Below are 11928 nucleotides of genomic sequence, written 5' to 3' on the forward strand. Positions count from 1 at the left end.
TTGTTTTATAAAAGGTGATATTTTTTCCTTTCCTCTTTTGCCGTTATTTGTGAATCCATTTCTATTGGGAGTTTGGACTAACCAAGTGACCTGACAGAAAACTCTCGAATCTGTATGCTCTGGGCTGCACGCTTTACCTGTAAATGTGCTCGTACATTTCATTGTGCACCCACGATGTATCTCGGGGTGACTTTTCATTTACTCCTACCTTGTGGTACTAAGCAACATTTATTTTATTGTATTTGAAACAACAAAACATTTTACTCAAAGATGTTGGAAATCTAACATGAAATATCAAAACATAAAGAGGAAATACTGTGTTCTTCTTTTCCTTGCACGCAGTGGGCTAGAAACTGCAAATCGTTATTGATGAAATTTAAACAATATTGAAATAGATATTTGGTTTACATCTTGAAAACATTTGAATGATTATCAACCAATTCTTTTTTGTTTTAAAGATTTTATTTATTTATTTGAGAGAGAGAGCATCAGAGAGAGAGAGAGCGCGCAGGAGCAGGAGGGAGGGGCAGAGGGAGAGGGAGAAGCAGACTCCCCACTGAGCAGGGAGCCCAATGTGGGTGGTGGGGTGGGGACCCTGGGATCATGACCTGAGCTGAAGGCAGATGCTTAACCGACTGAGCCACCCAGGCGCCCAGACTATCAACTAATTCTTATTTGTGTTCAAAGACAGTATTCGCTGCAAAGGATAAGAGCTTAATGTGTTACATTCTCCTGTCCCGAAGCCTGCCAAACCATGAGCTGAAGACCAGGCTTGCCTAAACGTGCAGAAAGTTAGAAGATTCTGCCTGGCCGTACAAGGGGGCCAGGCACTTCTGTTCCAGCCAGATGTGGAGAGAGAGGGACAGGTCAGACGCAGCTTTCTTCCTTTTCTTCCCCATTCACCTGGGACGAGGGAGGGCTTTTACCCCAGACGAAAACTTCAGAGCAAAACTCTGAGTGGACTGAGGTCCTGGACGTGGGTGTGAGAGGGGGAAAGCTGCTCTCCCTGACATAGTGAGGAACACGGCTTTCTTCTCCAGCGTGAAACACCTAACCAGAGTGCTAGATAACACCAGAAATGCTGTTAAAGAAATATTTTCTGCATTTTCAGTTTCTCTATATGCCTCAAGTTAACCTTCCAGAAAAGGTAGGGTCAAATTAGCTATAGAGGATATAAATTTGAGTCTCTAAATCCTTGAATGTTGTAAGGATATGCATGAGAGTAATAATTCTGACTTAACTCTGTTTCCTGCGCATTTGCTTAGCCAGTTGGAATTAAACCTTAATCAACTTGGAACACAATTATTGTAAATATCATAGCTAAATTTACTAAACACTGAATGAAGCATGAAGTGCTGCGTGATTTTTATCAACAAGGCAAGGTGTAACTCATCATTTCCTTTCTCTTAAGGAAATGTGACCTGAATGCCATGCTGCACCCACCCTAAGATTAAGACCAAAATGTCATCCTACTTATCCATCTTCTCTGTCTAGTCATCCTATTATATTCTTTGGATGAACCCTGGGCTTTCCCCCCGCCCCCAAAATGGGTCAGAACAAATCTTGCGGTATTTTATCTTTGGGATGCCATTTTAAATGTTGGATTCAATTTTTTAAAAAAATCATCTGGGTAGGTAAAATAAGTGAGACAACTGGAAACTGTCTGGCAATTTTCCGTATCAACATTATTTGAAGACTCTTTCAGTTTGAAAAAGCAATTCATACTTAAGAATAATATCATCTCCTAATTGCTTGGAAGATTTTCAGGTTTCTGATTTTCCAAGCAATGTGGTGTTTATAATAAATCCCTTCTAAGTCTAGCACAGAAGCAGATTTTCTTAAGTGGAAGTATTTTTCTCTAATGATAATGGTTTCCATGGCTCCTTTGCAGTATTCTGGAGTAGAATATGAGTGGCATACGGCAAAATTGTGATTATTGTTTCTAAGGTTTTATTTATTTATTTGACAGAGAGAGGGAGTGAGAGACAGCATAAGCAGGGGGAGCTGCAGAGGCAGAGGGAGAAGCAGGCTCCCCACTGAGCTGGGAGCCCAGCGCAGGGTTCTATCCCAGGACCCCAGGATCATGACCTGAGCTGAAGGCAGACGCTTAACAGACTGAGCCACCCAGGTGCCCTCAAAATTGTGATTATTGAGGATAAGAGGACATTACAGAGCAGTGTATTTTTTAGCATTGATAGTGGGTTTATTTCCAGATCCCCAGCTCTGTAGAAAGACTCTGTGTAAATGTGGTAGATGTCATTTTGTTTGTTTGTTTGTTTGTTTGTTTGTTTCTACCAAAATGAAGACAAACACTATTGGGGAAAGAAAGGTCAATCACTTTTGAATATAATCAAGAGTTAATAGAACAGAATAAAATCTGCATATCATAATGCTCTGAAGTTAAAGCCAAAAGTTGCCTCTACACTAAAATTGTGTCGAAAAGTTTTTGTGAAGTCTCTATTGAAAGTTATTGATTTGATCAAGATCACTTTTAGTGATTTCTATACTTTTGTAATCATTTAAAAGTTCGTTTTAAATATATGGGGAAAATTTTCCTTCCTTGTCTTTTTCTTTTATTTCTTACAAAAGGGCATAAAAATTAGAAAAGAAAATTAAAGGAAACTTCTTGTATATCCTCTAAGTATAAGCTGTTGGTAACATGAAACACAGGGTTGCTGGAATAGAGCATAAATAATTTGTATTTTCCCGGGGTAGAAGAACTGTATACATACGTTACTAGAGTGAGGAGTTATAATCTGCAATAACCCTTTTTAAAGACAACTTCAGTTGTCCAATCCTGGATTCAAAATCAAAATTGTAATCACTCAACAATAGCACAGTTACATAACGTTTAAAAAAGTGCACATTTGCTTTACATATATGCACACATTTTCATGCACGCTGCTGCCTTTTTGTTGAAATGCTTTCTAATCTTGTTGTCTATCTTGGATTTTTCAAACTTTTGTAAGAATGTGAAAAAGAGCCCTTTCCTTTATCAGGTACATATAGAGTGACATTCTGTAGTGGTTTGGGGGGCTGGAGAAGATTTCTTTGTAACCAGTGGGACTTTTCCCGGCAAGTTTTGGAGTTTCCTGCAGCTGTTGGTCTGACAGGCACAAAGGTTGGGAGCATCTGTGCTCACCGGGGTCCTGGATGTTGGTTGCAGGAGTCCTGGCAATAAGCAGGAGCAGGTGTGTTCCTTGGGGAAACTTCTGGTACTGTTTTCGTTCCTGGGACTCCAGTTTGAGGCGGGATTCTCGAGGAAGCGCTCTGCAGCTGGGAAACCAATTCGAACTCTGAAAGCAATGGTCTTCAAACTTCCTGTTTGTGTATCATAAAGGAATTGGAAAATCTCTACAACCCTTTGCAAAACTTTCAAGTGACATCTAAAGTTTCTCCAAAATGTTAATAAATACAAATTATGTAATCTCCAACTTATTTAAAATAGTAATCTTTTAAAATAAAATTGTTACATAATTTTAAAATGCATCCCATGGAAGAGAAATACCAAAGTGACTCAGTCCCCTATCATCACCCATTTAAAAATACAGCAATCGTAAATAGTTCTTATTTACCAATTAGAAATGTTGAATCTTCCTTTTATTTACTGAACTTCTCTTTTCATTTCCCTTCCTCACTGAGTTTTATTCTAATCACAAAACTTTATTCGTTAAAGCCTGCTGTTAAAGAACTTATCACACTGCAGCAAAAATATAAGCTAAATTTATGTTTTTAATTTCCTAATAGGTTTTAAGTGTTAAAAAATTTCTTCTGAGTGACATTATAATTCCTACTAGTAAACAGGCAAGGAAAATAGATTCTAATATTGAATTATATTTAATATAATTATATTAAAATATTGAAATAGACATTAAATTGAAAGTAATAAAAAGCAATGTTAAAAAATTACCTCATTTTGGACGTGTATCTTTTAATAAGATGGAGCGAGTTTTCTCCCCCCATAGATCTGTATATGGATATTACTACTAGAAGTAGTTAGGAGTTTAGTATTAATTCTATTCTTATTTGTCAATTTAATTGAAGGTAATGCTAAAAAAACTGTTATTTGTAGATGAGAGTGGATGGACATATTGTAGCTATAACATTTCTTTCTTGGATCTTTAAACAACTTGTACCAGCTGAAAATTTGTTTTGTTTTCTTTTGTTTTTAAAGATTTTATTTATTTATTCGACAGAGATAGAGACAGCCAGCGAGAGAGGGAACACAAGCAGGGGGAGTGGGAGAGGAAGAATCAAGCTCATAGCAGAGGAGCCTGATGTGGGGCTCGATCCCATAACACTGGGATCACGCCCTGAACGTGAAGGCAGATGCTTAACCACTGTGCCACCCAGGCGCCCCTGAAAATTTGTTTAACCCTCCTTCCTTTTTAAAGAAAGCAAAGAATTCGAGACTACCTGTGATTCGTCACCCAGAAATGTAATTCTTTTGCTCTTCCACCCCACACCAGCACACTACATGCTTTTCAGGGGTCCGTGTGTTTTTCAGGGGTCCGTGTTGATGTCAGTCTGATGTGCTTTTACTCCAGGGTAATGCAGTGAATGAAAAGTGTGACTTTCTTCTGCAAGGTGTCAAAAGGGCAATTATGAATAGGGACGCCTTAACCACTGGCCCTTTTTTAGGGAAGAATTCACAGAAAGCGTGGCTCTGAAAAGACCTTTAGCTACCCACATCCTTGAAATCCTGGTAAACCTTTACATGAGGACTCTTGTTTGAGGACTACTGTCTTTTTTTTTTTTTTTTAAGATTTTATTTATTTATTTGTCAGAGAGAGAGAGCGCAAGCAGGGGGAGTGGCAGGCAGAGGGAGAAGCAGGCTCCCCAGTGAGCAAGGAGCCCGATGCAGGGCTCCATCCCAGGACCCTGGGATCATGATGTGAGTCGAAGGCATACACTTCACCAGCTGAGCCACCCAAGTGTCCTGAGGAAAACTGTCTTGAAGCATCTGTGGTCTGTTGGTGATCTAAGACTTATTACAAGATAAATAAATAAGAAGATGGGCTGTTTTCATGGTTTTGCTGCTGATGGCTTTTCTATACTATGCTAGTGATTCTTGTAGGCCTGCTTTAAAGTAACTAACACTGTAAGTCAGTGCAATGTAGCAGGAAAGGTCTGTATGGAAGAGTCTTAAAGCATGGTTTCAAATCGCAGCTCCAGTCCTAATTGGCTCTGTGCCTCTAGAAAACATCACTTTAAGGGGTGCCTGGGTGGCTCAGTCAGTTAAGCGTCTGCCTTTGGCTCCGGGCGTGATCCCAGTGTTCCAGTGTTCCAGTGTTCCAGGTTCGAGCCCCGACTCGGACTCTTTGCTCAGCGGGAGTCTGCTTCTCCCTCTGCCTGCCACTCCCCCTGCTTCTCCCTTCTCACTCTCTCTATCAAATAAATAAATAAAATCTTTTAAAAAAATCACTTTAATTCTCTTATTTGAAGGCCAGGCTAGAACAGTGTTTCCCAAAGCCAAATGGTATGATTTTAGGTGGCACATGTACAAAATATAACAAAACTCTATTTGTTATACATTTCTTTTGCTTTTTATCAGGAAAAAATAATTAGCATATTGAATCTATTATTCTTGAATATAGGCATTAAAAGTGTATCTGGGGACACCTGGCTGGCTTAGTCGGTTAAGCATCTGCCTTCGGCTTGAGTCATGATCTCCAGGTCCTGGGATCGAGGCTCGAGTCGGGCTTCCTGCTCAGCAGGGAGTCTGTCTCTCTCTCTCTCTCTCTCTCTCTCTCTCTCTTCTCTCTCTCCCTCTGCCTCTCCCCACGACTCATTCTCTCTCTCTCTCAAATAAATAAATAAAATCTTAAAATTTTTTTAATTAAAAAATTTAAAGATTAAAAAAAAATTGTAAAGTGTATCTGAAGAAGTATTTAAGGGTTTTTTAAATCTATTTTTTAAAATATTAAATAACTAGATATATAAAAAAAATCCATGAATGTGGTATGGGAATTAATGAGTTTTGAGAAATATAGAGTCATTACGGTTGCTGTCGTTCCACCAAATTCCAGCATTATGTGATTTTATGAGAAAGAATTGGAAGAAGAAAAAAGGAAAACAGAAAGGGAATAAACAAGAAAGGAAGAGAAGGAAGGAGAGAGGAAGAACTTTAATAAGAGGATATATTTCTAGGTAGGCTCGTCAAGCGCCATAGTCATGGATGGCAAATATTGACCCACATCAAGAAATTCCAAAAGGCAAGTTCAGGCAGATTCTTCAGTTAAGCATTCATAGAGAGATGTTTTAAATGCAGAATACCAATTATGCAAGTAGGCTTTCTCAACCCTCCACATATTTGCTAAAAATCTTCATGTCTACACAGCCAAGTAATGTGGAAAGTTGATGTAATTACCCAGACAAGGCAGGAAAATAAAACTTACCACAAAAGTTGGAGTACTGAGTTACATACCGACATCAACTATCTTTACTGACCAAATTAGCCAGGTAATCCATTCACCTTCTTGTCACATCACCTGTGTTGCCGTAGCCAATTCCAGCGCTGGAATTTTAATTAAGAGAGCTTACTGAGAAAAAACGCCCTCCAAATAAGTGTGGGTTTTTCCAGATTAGTAAAGAAATCCAATTTTTCCCAAGGTTAATCGTTACTCCGAGATAAAGAATAGACTGAATTACCTAGTAATAATGTGAGCAACTTTCTAAGCCTTGTAGATTTTAGGTGTAATGTGTAAATACATCCAGCTAATGACGTTAAGATATTTTTAGTTTCATTTTCCCCCTGTTGTTATGGTCAATTTCCCTCAAAAATTTTTAGTAAGATATTAAGAGTAAAATCTACTTTTGTTCTTCTCCCCTCCTGGGTCCTAATCCTTTTTAAAGGATCAATAAAAACAAAATTGTTCAGCCAGATGAAAGTCTGAAATGTGCACACACTCACGCATAGATACACGTAAACGCCCTCAAACAAAATTTCTTACAGAAATGTTACAGTTACACACATTAGAAATAGACCAATCTAAGAAGTATGTAAAAGATGATTCTCAGTCATGAATCTCAATTCTTTTCTTGTCTTCTTGTCCTATATTTTAACAAAGAAAGAGAGGTTACTTTGTTTCATATACTCTGTAGTGTTTCTTGGATCTCAAGGGACTTTTCTCTAAATAATCATAGTAACTTTATCTATGTGGCTTTACAAGGCACGTTCCCATGCATTTTCCCTATTTAACACAACAACTTTACGTGATAGGGACACCTAAAGGGGAACTGCTCAATGTCTCGGAACATTTCCTTTCACTGGAAAAGTCATACTATTAAGAAAACAATACTAAAAATAACTGCTGTTTACTGAACACTTACTACTACTAGGGAGTCTTATGTGCAAAAGCCTCACAATATTGACTGCGATATGGGATCTGTTTGACCACTTATGCTATTGGTCTTACACTGTTGGAATGCGAACTGGTGCACTCTGGAATATGACGGTTCCTCAAAAAGTTAAAAATAGAACTACCCTGTGACCCAGCAATTGCACTACTAGGTATTTACCCAAAGGATACAAACATAGTGATTCGAAGGGGCACCTGCACCCCAATGTCTATAGCAGCAATGTCCACAATAGCCAAACTATGGAAAGAGCCCAGATGTCCATCAGGAGATGAATGGATAAAGAAGATGTGGTTCATATATACACTGGAATATTACTCAGCCATCAGAAAGAATGAAATCTTGCCATTTGCAACAACATGGATGGAACTAGAGGGTATTAGGCTAAATGAAATAAGCCAGTCAAAAAAGACAAAGACCATATGATTTCACTCATATGTGGAATTTAAGAAACAAAACAGATGAACATAGGGGAAGGGAAGGAAAAATAAAATAAGAGAAAAACAGAGAGGGAGACAAACCATAAGAGACTCTTACTCATAGGAAACAAACTGAGGGTTGCTGGAGGGAAGGTGGGTGGGGGGCTGGGGTAACTGGGTGATGGACAATAAGGAGGGCACATGATGTAATGAGCACTGGGTGTTACATGCAACTGACGAATCACTAAATTCTATCTCTGTTAATTAAATTGAATTTAAATAAAAAATTTAAAAAGATATTACATTCTACTTTATAGACCACTAAGTGATGCTTTGAAGGTAACATTGTCAGGGGCATACAGACAGTAGTGGCTGAGCTGGGATTTGAACTTAAATCAGTCTTTTTCTGAAGCCAGGACTTTCTTTTACTTCACACCACACCCTTGTTACTAATGGTTCCCTTAATGTTTGTTGAATGAAATCTAATACTCATATATTCTCTTTCCAGATGGGTTTTGATAGTAGATGTCAGCTCACATCCCTTAGGTAGCTAGGATCAGTAGAAAAGGTTGGATATTTTCCAATTGACTATGAGTAATGAGGAGGCGATCTGGGTAATACATAAACCCATTCACACCAGCTCCTCTCCAAATCCCCCAGAGCATTTTATTTAGCAGGGCAGGCCAGAAAAGGCTAACTGGCTGCCTGAAAGAAGAGGTGGGGCAAGAAGAGGTCTGCTCTAACGCAGGCAGGTCATTCTACCGCCAGTCCAGTCCTAGAAGGGTCTGGTTTTGTTTTGTTTTGTTTTGTTTTTAAAGATTTTATTTTATTTATTTGACAGAGAGAGACAGCCAGCGAGACAGGGAACACAGCAGGGGGAGTGGGAGAGGAAGAAGCAGGCTCCCAGCGGAAGAGCCTGATGTGGGGCTTGATCCCAGAATGCCGGGATCACGCCCTGAGCCGAAGGATGACGCTTAACTACTGCGCTACCCAGGCGCCCCTAGGAGGGTCTGGTTTTAATAAGTGTCAGTCCCAGGACCATCCCAACAATGATTGAGCCCCACCACATAAATCTCAGTTCCTCTAAATATCTTAGCATGAGAGAAAGCTGGCAATGTGAACATTCAATAGCAAAATATGTGAGGCTAAGTGTCCTTGAACACGTGCAGATCGCCCTACTCATTAATGGAAATGATCGTGTGTTGTAAGCATTCTGAGTGCTGGTCTGGCAAACCTGTGCGCAAATTGCCAAGGACTATGCCCAAGGATAACAGCAGCAAGCCTATATTCAGACGCTGGGAAAAAAGGAATGGGCTCATTGTCAAGAGGGAGTTCGATAACACTAATAAATCACACTTGGGAAGCACTTTCTCCGTATTACTTCATCTGATCTGTAACATCCCTTTGCGACAGAGAACGGCATGTTTCGTTCTTTCCCTTTTCCAAGTGAGGAGGCAGTTCAGAGAATAAGAAGAATATATTGAATGCTCATGTGTCCCAGGCTCTGTTAGAACATTGCTCACATTGTCTTATTTAACCCTTGCAAAAACCTTGAGGAAAATGTTATTGTTACTCTAGTTATTACATGAGGAAATTGAAGATTAGAGAAGTACATCACCAATAGTAAGAGGTCTGCTGCGATTGTACCACAGGCCAATCTGATTCCATACTCCTTTAGCACCATGTGACATGTATTTGATAAGAACTTAGAGGAATTGGGGCGCCTGGGTGGCTCAGTCGGTTAAACGTCCAACTCTTGATTTCAGCTCAGGTCATGATTTCGGAGTCGTGAGATTGAGCGCTCTGTTGGGCTCCACACCCAGCGTGCTTAAGATTTTCTTTCCCCCTTCCTCCCCACGCATGCACACGTGCACTCTCTTTCTCTCTCGAAAGAAAAAGAAAAGAACTTCAGAGATTTGTCCAGAATTCCTAATCTCAAATCCATCTCTATTAATTATAAAACCCTTTATTTTTCCATATCCACACTGTCCTCAATATTGAATCTGGTGGTGGATTTTATTAAAGGAAGTGTAGTTTCTTCCTCTCTAACAATCTCCAAGGCAAGGTTATTTACCCCAAGATGGCTTCTATCCAGATAGAGGCATATCCACCAGGAGTCGATATTTCCTGAGTGCTCCCCATCTGCCCCACACTATAATAAACACTGTTGAACTCACCAAAATGAACCCGATGGCTTCTAGAATTTCCAGCAACAACATGTTTCTCTAAAACCAATGAAAATAGGTACCTATAAGTTTTCAGGTTACTGACTTGCTGTTAACGGGAGTAGGGAAATAACATGATTCCATTTCCCTTTGTGCTGTTTGAGAAGGCAGAGGTGAAAGCCCAGCTTCTTGGCTTTGAATCATACACCTCGAACCATAGGTCAGGCAAATTGGTGGTCACCTTCATGTCCCAACCTGCCGAACAACCCACCTCAGGAAGCCTCGTCATTCAGAGAGGTGAGTGTGCCAGACTCCACAATCCTGGACTTGCTGGTGGAAGGTCTCTCCAGCCAAGAACAGCACAGCTAGCAAGGGTGGTGGGAGGTAGGAAGAAGTTCAGGGTTGGCAAGTGGACAGGATGAGTCACCTCTTTGATGTGGAATGGTTATTCCCCACACAGTAAAGGTGAGCAAGCATTTCCTTCCCCTGGCTATTGTGGCAACAGCCCCTTAGTGTAGGAAACTGAGTCACAGGACAGGAAGGCTTCAGAGCTGTGGGAGAGGAAATTGTTGGTCTATATTGTAATATCAGTTTTACTAAGATGAAGGTGGCCTGAGCCTGGTAAAATTTCAGTTTGCCTTATGTAAATAAACTAGTTCTTTCCTAATTTCCAAAACCTTTCCCCACTTTCCCCATTCTTAGTGGGAGAATGCCAGTTGAGAGGTGTCCACATATGGCAAGGCCCTTTGCAAGAATTAACTTTTTCAAGGAATCAATTAATCTTAGTAAAAAGAGGACTCTTATGCATTCGTGTAATTGTCTTACTTTGAGAATGAAAATGCCATAAAGAAAAGATTGTTAAACCCATTGGTGGTTCCAGGAATGCCTGGTTCTTGCATAAGAACAGAAGACTCAAATCCTGGGTCATGTTGGATCCATCTGGCCCAGTCTGAATGGATCTATGTCACCCTGTAAGCAGGGCCTACAAGCCTGAAGACCACGTTTCCTAAACCCACGCTTCGGTTTAAGGTCCTCCATTGGAAGATGTTTGCATGAGATTTGGAAGGTGGAAGAAAAGGCGCCATTACTGCTCTAGTGTTAGCAAGAGGCCCAGAGTCTTTGGCAGATAGCAGAGCTGAGGTTTTGCCAGTAACTTCTAAGGGCCCTCCTGCAAATCACCCATGTGGGCCTGCAGGCAGCTGAGATAACCAGTGAAGGTTTCTTGCACTTCCATCTAGGAGCTCAACCTTTTCAAGTTCTTTGTATTTTCATTGTGTACTACTTCTTGAGGCAAGGAACTACAAAATTTACTACCCAGTTGTGAAGTATATTTTATTTATTTGCTCTTATTAAAAATATTTCAAGGTCCTGGGGCACCTGGGTGGCTCGGTTGGTCAAGCGCCCAACACTTGAGCTCAGCTCAGGTCTTGATCTCAGGGTTGTGAGTTCAAGCCCCATGTTGGGCTCCATGGTGGGCATGGAGCCTACTTAAAAAAAAGTATTTCAAGGTCCAGGGCATCTTGGTATAAGATTAATTAAACGTGGATTCATATCCCTATGGCTTTCATCCCATCGTGGATATTGATCGTGTTTCGATCGAAGCATTCTATTCGTAGCTCAGAGAAATAAACAAAACGCACAACCTGAATTTTACTTTTAAATTTAGCCGGCTTTGTCTGAACTCTTTCTGAGCAGAAGGTAAAAGGAGAGAAAGATAGAAATGAGCTGAGTTCTTAACAGCAGCATCCAAATTTTGAATCATATAGGCTGGAGTGAAGAAGCAAGATAAGACACTATCATTTCTGTGAGCTAACTTCCTTCCTTCACAAAGATCAGGCTTCGTCTTTGTTCCCTCCTGTCTCTTTTATATTTATGTTCTTTTCATTTTAATTTTCCCAACAGCAAAGGAACTACGCTTAATTTTAGACAAGACTCACTTAAAGCTTGGCACTGTGGGGAAGGGGAGCTATTTTGAATAGGTTAAA

The sequence above is a fragment of the Ursus arctos genome, unplaced genomic scaffold, assembly GCF_023065955.2.
Source record: "Ursus arctos isolate Adak ecotype North America unplaced genomic scaffold, UrsArc2.0 scaffold_18, whole genome shotgun sequence".
NCBI lineage: Eukaryota > Metazoa > Chordata > Mammalia > Carnivora > Ursidae > Ursus > Ursus arctos.